This window comes from Adiantum capillus-veneris, chromosome 8 (genome assembly GCF_014529385.1).
Source record: "Adiantum capillus-veneris isolate H3 chromosome 8, ASM1452938v2, whole genome shotgun sequence".
Classification (NCBI taxonomy): domain Eukaryota; kingdom Viridiplantae; phylum Streptophyta; class Polypodiopsida; order Polypodiales; family Pteridaceae; genus Adiantum; species Adiantum capillus-veneris.
In genome coordinates this window covers 69,292,561-69,301,698 of record NC_140938.1, presented here as the reverse complement: position 1 = coordinate 69,301,698, position 9,138 = coordinate 69,292,561, and positions in this window count along the sequence as shown.

Sequence of the window (9,138 nt, the reverse complement as noted above, 5' to 3'; positions counted from 1 at the left end):
TCATATGGTTTAGAACATTCACCCAAAGACAAATCTACAATGTCAATTTTACGTCGTGACTTGGATGGCTTTTTGCTAGATTCCCCTTTAGTCTTCATCTTTTCTTCCTTTTGGGAAGATTCACCTTGCCTAGCACGTTTTACCCCTATGGCATCTACTCCTTTAAACTTGGTCTTACCTTTTGCTACTCCCTTGATATCCTCCTCCACTTTCTCCTTTCCTTTACCTTCAAGACTGATGACGCTTACTGTTTGATTGCCAACTAGTGGTGGGGGTAAGGGTGGAATGAGAGGTTGTGGTGGTGGTGGTGGTTGTGGTTGAATGGGTGGTTGTAGGATTTGCATGGGTGGTGCTTTTTGTGGTGCCCTTGGTGGTGGTGGTATTGCTCTCGGTGGTGAAACCTGGTTTTGCCTGGCTCCTCTGTTGAAATTCTGCCTCCTTGGGTGTGGGCAGTAGTACATGCCATGACCATCCTCCCCACAATTGTAACAATGGTATTCTTGGTTTTGCCTTCGTTGTCCTCTTCCTTGCTCTTGGTTGCGATTGTGTGCATGCCCTTGTTGTATCAAATGGACTGAGAGATTCTCAAGTTGATTGGTGATTCGATTGAGCAGGTCTTGCTGATCTTCAATTGGTTCTTGTGGTTGAATCCTCTGGGCGGTTGTTGTAGGTGGTGCTAGAGGTGGTCGGATCCTAACGGCTTCTTCTTCATCGATATTCCTGGCTTGTAGACGCAAATTATTGTCTTTAAGGTGGGCCACTTCACCTGCTAGCTCATACGTAGCAGGAAACCTTCCTTTCACCTTCTCTTTAAGAGTTGGCCATAACCCAGCCACAAACTGATCCTTCTTTAGGAAATCAAGTGCCCCCTCATCCTCTCTTAGCGATGCAACCCATCGCCCCGATAAATCTACAAACTTTGACTCATATGATGCGTATTCCAGCATACTGCCTTGCTTCAACTCTGTCAACAATTTCCATAGCTTCTCTGATGTTGTGCCCTCTCCAAAACGCTTGACAAAGGCTGCTCTTAATAAGTCCCACCGTTCCTTGGTTGCTTGTGTCAAGGCATTGTACCATGATCTTTCCCCCACCTTCATTAGAAGTGGGAAGATACGCAAGCGCGAAGCATCATCATCTCTCGTAGAGATGACACATGCTATTTCCAAGTTGTCTAGAAAGTCTGCAGCATCCTCACCCACCTTACTAGTAAATGTTGGAAATGCTACACTTGCCATTGTGAGAGTGAGAAAATTAACTCGACTTAGAAATCTTTAAAAAAAAAAAAAAAAGAGATTCAATACATGGGTGCTCGGTAGATGGAAAACATACTATACAAGGATGAAAAAAACTACATCAAAAGACACTTCATGATTAATCATAGGGAGGATAAAGGGTAGAGAAGAGGTGTTTATCTCTTGCAGTCATTCTCTACCAAACACGGTTGTAATGATCTGCTGATAAAACATCTTGCGGTCCAAGATTACTTTGATTGATTGAATTCGTTGTGGTGCATAAGTTTGGTTCCTTGCAAAAGGCTGATGCGCTGGGTCCATCACATGATAATTCGGAAAGGCTCTCTCCTTCGTGGTGGAAGGTTATAGTCGGAGGTGTAGAGCTCTTGGTAGTCGAGGTCAAATTTATAGTACCACAGGACAAGGTTGTCTTCGTCCTCTAGCTCTAGGACGGCCCCTCTAGCAAGCTCTTGGAAAAGCTTGAACTCTCTCTCTTTGTGCAACTTCACTTTCCTGCAAGATAGAGTGCCATCTAGTGTATACACGGGTGTGATGAGGTAGGTGGTGAGTCTTACCACTTGTATTAATCCAAGTTGGATGGATACATAGCAAGCTGTAAAGTCGTCAATATAGCCTTGATTCACAAGCAACACCCCTTGAAGGTGGAGGGTCTTGTCTTTCCGCCAAGAAAAACCTGTGTCAAAGACCTTGTCGATGACAAGCTCCGCCACTTCACTCGGTAGACGATGTAGAATCCATGCTGCTGTTTCTAGTTCGTGGCTCATGAGATGAGAGTGAGGTATGAAAGACTTTGGAGGATTTACCCTTTTGTTTTGGAGACGGGGTGATTGTCGGAGCTGGAAAACCCTTGAATCTTTTGGTGCAAGGGAGAGGGAGGGACCACGCGTTCGTAGTAGCTTCCTCAAGTTGTGAAGACTTGTTGTGGATGTAGGTGGAATAGGTGGCAAAGATGGGGACGTAGATGTAGAGAAGCCTGGTGTTACTTGAAAGCCTACCGTTGTGAGAACGCCTGTGCGGATGTCGAGGGAGAAAATGATGGCCTTTTCTTCACTTTGGGTTGCATTTATGTCGAAGGTGCGGTTTTTGGCTACAATGTGAGCATGATGCAGCTTGTGCCTTGCTTTTTACGCTTGCGAGGATGATGAGAAATGTAAACAATCTGAGTAGGGAAAGAGGGTCTTACCACTTCTTCTATGCTAGCAATACAACACCCTGACAAGAGTGTCTTGATGACTTGTGTCAAACCTGCTTGAAGCTCCTCCTCTTCAGTGGTCCAATTAGAGAATTCAAGAAGCCACTTGTCCATGAAGGGAAGTAAACATGTCAGCCTTGTAAACTGAAGGTTTCAAGAGCCCTCCTCCGTGGGGGCACAAAATGAGAGGCGGAAGTGAATAATAAACCCGGTGGCCTCTACACCAAGACTATGCACAATGGCCTCATCATGGGGGATACACAATAGGGGCACCACCTAGCAAGATATGCGGCTAGGACGCATACATATACACAATGAAGCATGCCATGGAAAACAATTTCAAGATCCACGCCCAAATGTGGAATGGGGTGCTCGGAGAATAAGGTGAGAGGAGTGGTGAATGAGTGAGAATGGGCTTGCTACTCGTGCATGTTAGTAAGGAAGATAATGAGGTAGGGGAAACTTGTGAATATGCTCACTTATCATACAAGAGGTGGTGAATCCGCACACCTCAAGATGGAAGTAGCAAGATGATAGGAATATGAGAGGGAGAGAGAGAGTGTGTGTGTGTATGGTGGCGAATCCGCACACCTTTACATAAGCAAAAAAAAAAGGCAAGGAACAAGCATATACCATACTCACAATGAGATGTATCCAAAGCGACACAAAGTATGGCACCAAGAGGGAGTGTGTTGATTGCTTGCTACAATAGGTAGCGTATGGCAGGAAAATGAGAAGGGGACAAGATCGTAGGAGGCATAATGGAGAGATGGGAGTTGATGGCGAGGAATATCATGAGTGTGTCCACCCTTCTTCTTCTTGAAATTGTGCCTTCAACCCTTAATTACAAGTGGTGTGGAGGTGTGGTGTTCATCTTTTGTGCATGGTGATGGTGATGATGATGGTGTTGTGATTATGTGATTAGGGTTCATGCTACAAGCATGTAGCACAAGAGTGTGTATGGATAGGTCTGTGTGTGTGTGTGTGTGTGTCCTTCTTAAGTGAACTCTCATGGCCTCCTTATATAGGGAAGGAGGGGAGGATTTAGCAATATTTCTATTTGAAGTGATTGTCCCACTTTGGTGACTAGGAAAATGGGGTGCATGTGACTGTGGCTCCCATCTTGTCTCCTCATTATTTAAAATACTAGAGTCAATAGAGAGAGAAGATGAGAGAATGTGGGTAGGATGTAGAGGATAGGAGATATTTACAATAGTCTAGCTTTGGCTAGACATAAGCTTATTGGGGAGAGAAGAGAGAGGTAAGAAATTCACAAGAGCGATTGTCAAAGGTGGATAGTTGTTGATGAAGATGGATCCTCCAAAAATGGTGATAGAATCACTCTAGACTTGCCAAGACCTCATTAAAAGAGCCTTGTCTCTTGTAATCATGCTTGAAGACTTGTAGAACCATAGCCATTCTAGAGGGAAGAAAATTGGGGATGGCATGTGTCACCATTACACGAGAAAACTGGGGTCCACTTCAAAAATCATATCTCCGTGTTTATAACTCCAAAAATTTTGAAAAAAAATTGAGCTAAAAGTTGAGATCACGAGCTACATCTTTCATGTTGAATGCTCCTTCAGATTCGGGGTTCTTCTCTACTTAAAAAATTCAGCCAAATAATGTATTATTTGTGGCTGCAAAGGTCTTTTGGTGGTCCCCTTTGAGTGGACTTCTCTCTTGCCTTCAAGTGTAAGCTCCTTTATGTGTATGAAAACATGATCTAGAGTTTTGAAAAGATTGGCAATCATCTAGATGGAGGTATTATTGAAATTTGAAAGTGGGGTTGAGGTTTGAAAATGAAAACTAGTGAATAAAATATTTGGTAGAGTGGAATAATATATATACATGAAAAATATATTAGAAAATACTAAACTATATAATGTAATTTAGAATATATATATTTAATATTTAAGGTCAAAAGAGATATCAACAAAGAAAGCTTACTTATTTATGCTACATCGTGATTGATTAGCATAAGTCTTATTTATTTAATAAAGGCTAAAACTTTTGTGAAAAAGGGAAGAAAAATCAAAAGTAACTTATATAATAGAAAATATTTTGGTAAAAGGGCAAAGATATATGGGGGGGTTCCCATGCATGGAAAAGCTTGCCTCATTGCTTGTCATCGGATATGTAGAAGTGTAGCGTCTTCTGTGTACCACCTGCTGCATTTCTTAAATAAGTGATGTGCACAAGTATTGTGACTTGGGTAGACCACCAATGCATTGACTGAATTTCATTTTGAACTTTAAAGGAATAATTGTCCGCAAAGTCAATAACAGATACTACAACGTTGCTTGGAAAATTTTGCAAACAATCCTTGAATTGTTGGGCTTGCCAGCGGAAGACAAAGTTGTGCCTGATGAAGCCTATCAGATGGGCTGAAAATAGGCTAACAAAAGTCCCACTTTTCATCTGTTGCACAATCAAGTAATTTCTCTTCTTCTCACTCCCACCTTCGTGAACCTGTCCTGTTCCAACCTCCATGAAAACCTTCACAGACACCTCCTTGCTATCCTCTACTATCTCATCGGGACAAAATGTCAACCTCCATACTCCACATTGTGAGCAGTCCCCCATCAAGCATTTCTTTGCATGGTATTCACAATTTGGAGGCTTTGGGCACATGATGGATTCCCACATAATGGTGATGTGCTGACACACTGCTTGGTTTGCAAAACACGTTCCTCTCTCATCACCTCTGCAACAAACGGAGCAAGTGCAAAGGTGACCTTTCCCGTGGTGCCTGAACTTGTTCTGCCGCATTTGATTAAGGGCCTCTTTGAAATAGAGCATCTGCACATGAACCACACAGCAGCAAGTATTTCTGTCCTTCAACTTCCGTACGAATTATGGCTTCAATGCCTCGAAGCATCTAAGAGACACTACCACTGTTGGGTGAGCCTTCTTGAATCTTTGGTACAACTCAACCTATGGCACAAAAACAAAACCATTTAGAAAAAAACCAACATCATGGTACTGGTAAAATTTCACTACTGCAGTAGTGCCAAAACTGGCTTTTGATAGTTCCAAATATGGTACTATAATAGTGGCAGACGTGCACCCAAGTTCAACAGTACCCAAAAGTACCAAATTTGGTACTGTAATAGTGGACAGACGTGCACCCAAGTTCAACAGTACCAAAAAGTTCCAAGTATGGTACCGTAGATTTGGTACTGTCGGTAGGCTTTGGTACTCTATAGATATTATTTGGTACTCTACATATAGGCTTTGGTACTATCAGAAGTGTGGGGTACCCTATAAATATACTTTGGTCCTATAGTGGTAGGCTTTGGTACTCTATAGATAGGATCTGGTACTCTACAGATAGTCTTTCGTGGTATCCGATGAGTTTGGTACTCTACATATAGGCTTTGGTACTATCAGAAGTGTGGGGTACCCTGTAAATAGACTTTGGTCCTATAGTGGTAGGCTTTGGTACTCTACAGATAGGATCTGGTACTCTTCAGAGCGGATTTGGTACTCTACAGATAGTCTTTGGTGGTATCCGATGAGTTTGGTACTCTATAAATAGACTTTGGTTCTCTATACATAGGCATTGGTACTGGATAAATAGGTTTTGGTACTCTGTCGAGAGGATTTGAAACTCTATGGATAGGCTTTGGCACTCGATCACTAGGATTTTGTACTCGATATACCGGATTTGGTACTCTACAGATCTGAGTTGGTACTCCATAGATAGGCTTTGGTACTCAATATACCGGATTTGGTACCCTACATATGTGCTTTGGTACTTTATAGATAGCCTTTGGTACTCGATAGACAGTATTTGGTACTCTACATATAGGCTTTGGTACTATCAGAAGTGTGGGGTACCCTATAAATAGACTTTGGTCCTATAGTGATAGGCTTTGGTACTCTACAGATAGGATTTGGTACTCTACAGAGAATATTTGGTACTCTACAGATAGTCTTTGGTGGTATCTGATAAGTTTGGTACTCTGTAAATAGTTTTTGGTTCTCTATACATAGGCATTGGTACTGGATAAATAGGTATTGGTACTCTATCGAGAGGGTTTGAAACTCTATGGATAGGCTTTAGCACTCGATAGCTAGGATTTTGTACTCAATATACCGGATTTGGTACTCTACAGATCTGCTTTGGTACTAGATACACCGGATTTGGTACTCTACAGATGTGATTTGGTACTCCATAGATAGACTTTGGTACTCGATAGACATGATTTGGTGCTCTACATATAGTCTTTCGTACTATCAGAAGTGTGGGGTACCGTGTAAATAGATCCCAGTCCTATAGTGATAGGATTTGGTACTCTACAGAGAGGTTTTGGTGGTATCCGTTGAGTTTGGTACTCTGAAAATAGACTTTTGATTCTCTATACATAGGCATTGGTACTGGATAATTAGGTTTTGGTATCTATAGAGAGGGTTTTAAACTCTATGGATAGGCTTTGGCAGTCGATAGCTAGGATTTGGTACTTTATAGATATTCTTTGGTACTGTAAACACCCTCTGCCGTACAGCAAACTACCAAATTTGGTACTGTCTGGACCAAATAATCCTTAAGTAGCACCAAACGAGATGAACAATTACTAGAAGTTCTTGGTACGTGAGATTCGTCTAGTAGATATATAGGATGTTTGCCGACACTTTTCCTTCCAATTCTCATCTTGCATATGTCTTTCTTGTTGGGTGAAACTTTGCTCTCTGATGTCCAAAAGGCATATACTAAATCTCTTGTTTCATTGGTAATAACGGTTCCTCGTGGCAATTGTCTCTCACAAGCACTCAATGGCAACACTTCATCTTATTCTCTAGCCGTGAGCTTGCTGCAGCTATATTCCTTCGATGGATCCCCAAGATACTAGCCATTCTGGATTGGTTTACTGATTGTGAGTTTGTACTATTGTTCAGAATCATTTCCAAAGAGCTTCTCTTTACAAAAAGTTCACTTGTTGAATGAGGGACCTTGATTTGAGTCAAAGTGTTGCGCAAACCCGATACAACAGTGTCTTCGACTTTGATGAATTTGATGGTTGCAGCAAGGAAAATGTTTGGTTGTCCAGGATTTGCCGGAATATTTCCTTCTGCTCATTCTTTGCAATCCCTACTGTTTGCTTGCACCAACATCGAGCCACCGTTGCACAAATGTTCTTTCTTGACCTGGCTTCCCGTAATCCAAGAGCAAACGTAGGATTTCTTTCCTTACTTCTCTGTGCGCGTTTCTTTGCAGCCCAATAATCACGAAGAAAAGCCTAATTACGGGCTGGAATACTAGTGCTAATGGAATTGATGTACATCTGTTGAACATTGCTTGGGCCACCTTGTACCTCGTCAAAAGAGAGGAACTGTGCGTCACCTTCCATCTCGTCGATAGAGAGGAGCTATGCATCACCTTCTACCTCGTTGAAAGAGAGGTCATGAGCATCACCTTCTATGTCATCAAAAGAAAGGTCCTGAGCATCACCAAGACAGTAATCTCCTGCGCTACTATCCATTTGTAGAGAGAGAGAGAGAGAGAGAGAGAGAGCTCAAACACAGCATCTCGGTGGCTATGGAGGCGGCAAGGAAGGCAAGAAGGTTCAAAACTGAGAGAGACACACAGGGAGAGGGACGTGCGAGGGAGGGAGGGAGAGAGAGAGAGAGAGAGAGGTGTTGGAGTGAAAGCTCCCAACCGTAACCCCACCCCCCGGCCCCGCTGTCACCCCCACCTCTTCTTAGGATTGCATACTTCTAAAGTTAAAAAAACGTCCACTTAAAAAAGAAGTTTATTTGCCCTCCCCAATTCCAAAAAAATGCCCATGGTTTTTACACACAAGAATCACCAAGCATATGTTGTGTCAAGGACACTACTTTTTGTACCACCAAACCATGCTTTGACCCATATAGCTTGGATGAAAGAACAGTATTGTTCATAGCTAACGGAGGCATGAGTGGGCAGAGGTTTGCACACCAACAAAGAGGAGATCAAGGAGTACCTCAATAGCCTAAGGGACCATGCTACAAGTGTGGTGGTGACCATTGGCTGAGGGACTGTCCTCATGATGAAATCATTAGGGTCAACGCATATTGCACCGAGTGTGGAATTACTTACTTGATCCCTGATTGCCCTAAGGACCTAAGCAAAGGAGCAAAAACTACTTTGAATATATTAGGAGCACTGCCTTCCAGTGGAGGGTCAGAAAACAAAACTCCAATTCCTGTTAAGGTCTTGACGAGAGCCCAAACAAGGAAAAATGACAATCAACCCAAGAGTAATGATGAAAATCAAGAAGAAATCAAGACTGACAAGTCTAGCGTCAGTCGTGATAATCCTTGGAAAGAACGAAGAGCGAAAATGAAAGCTAGACGTGAGCGAAAACAGAAAGCTGTAGAAGCTGAGCTAACAATGTCTCGAGAGCAACTTAAACAGCAAAGAGAGTCGGATTCTCTAAAATCAATGGAGGGACCAAGAAGCGCAAGCTCAGGAGGGTCTGTATTGGTAGATAAGGTCAATGAACCCTTAGATGAAATCTTGCAAGCATATGAAGCAAGATTGAAGAACAGACAGACTCTAGAGCAAAGGTGGATGACATATCCATATCCAGAGATAGAAAAACAGAGACTAGAGATGTGCAAGCAGCTGATTGAAACTGTACAAGCTTTACTAGAGCCTCCACCTATGGAAGTGGGAGATAGAATAATCAAACCTCCAAACAATGA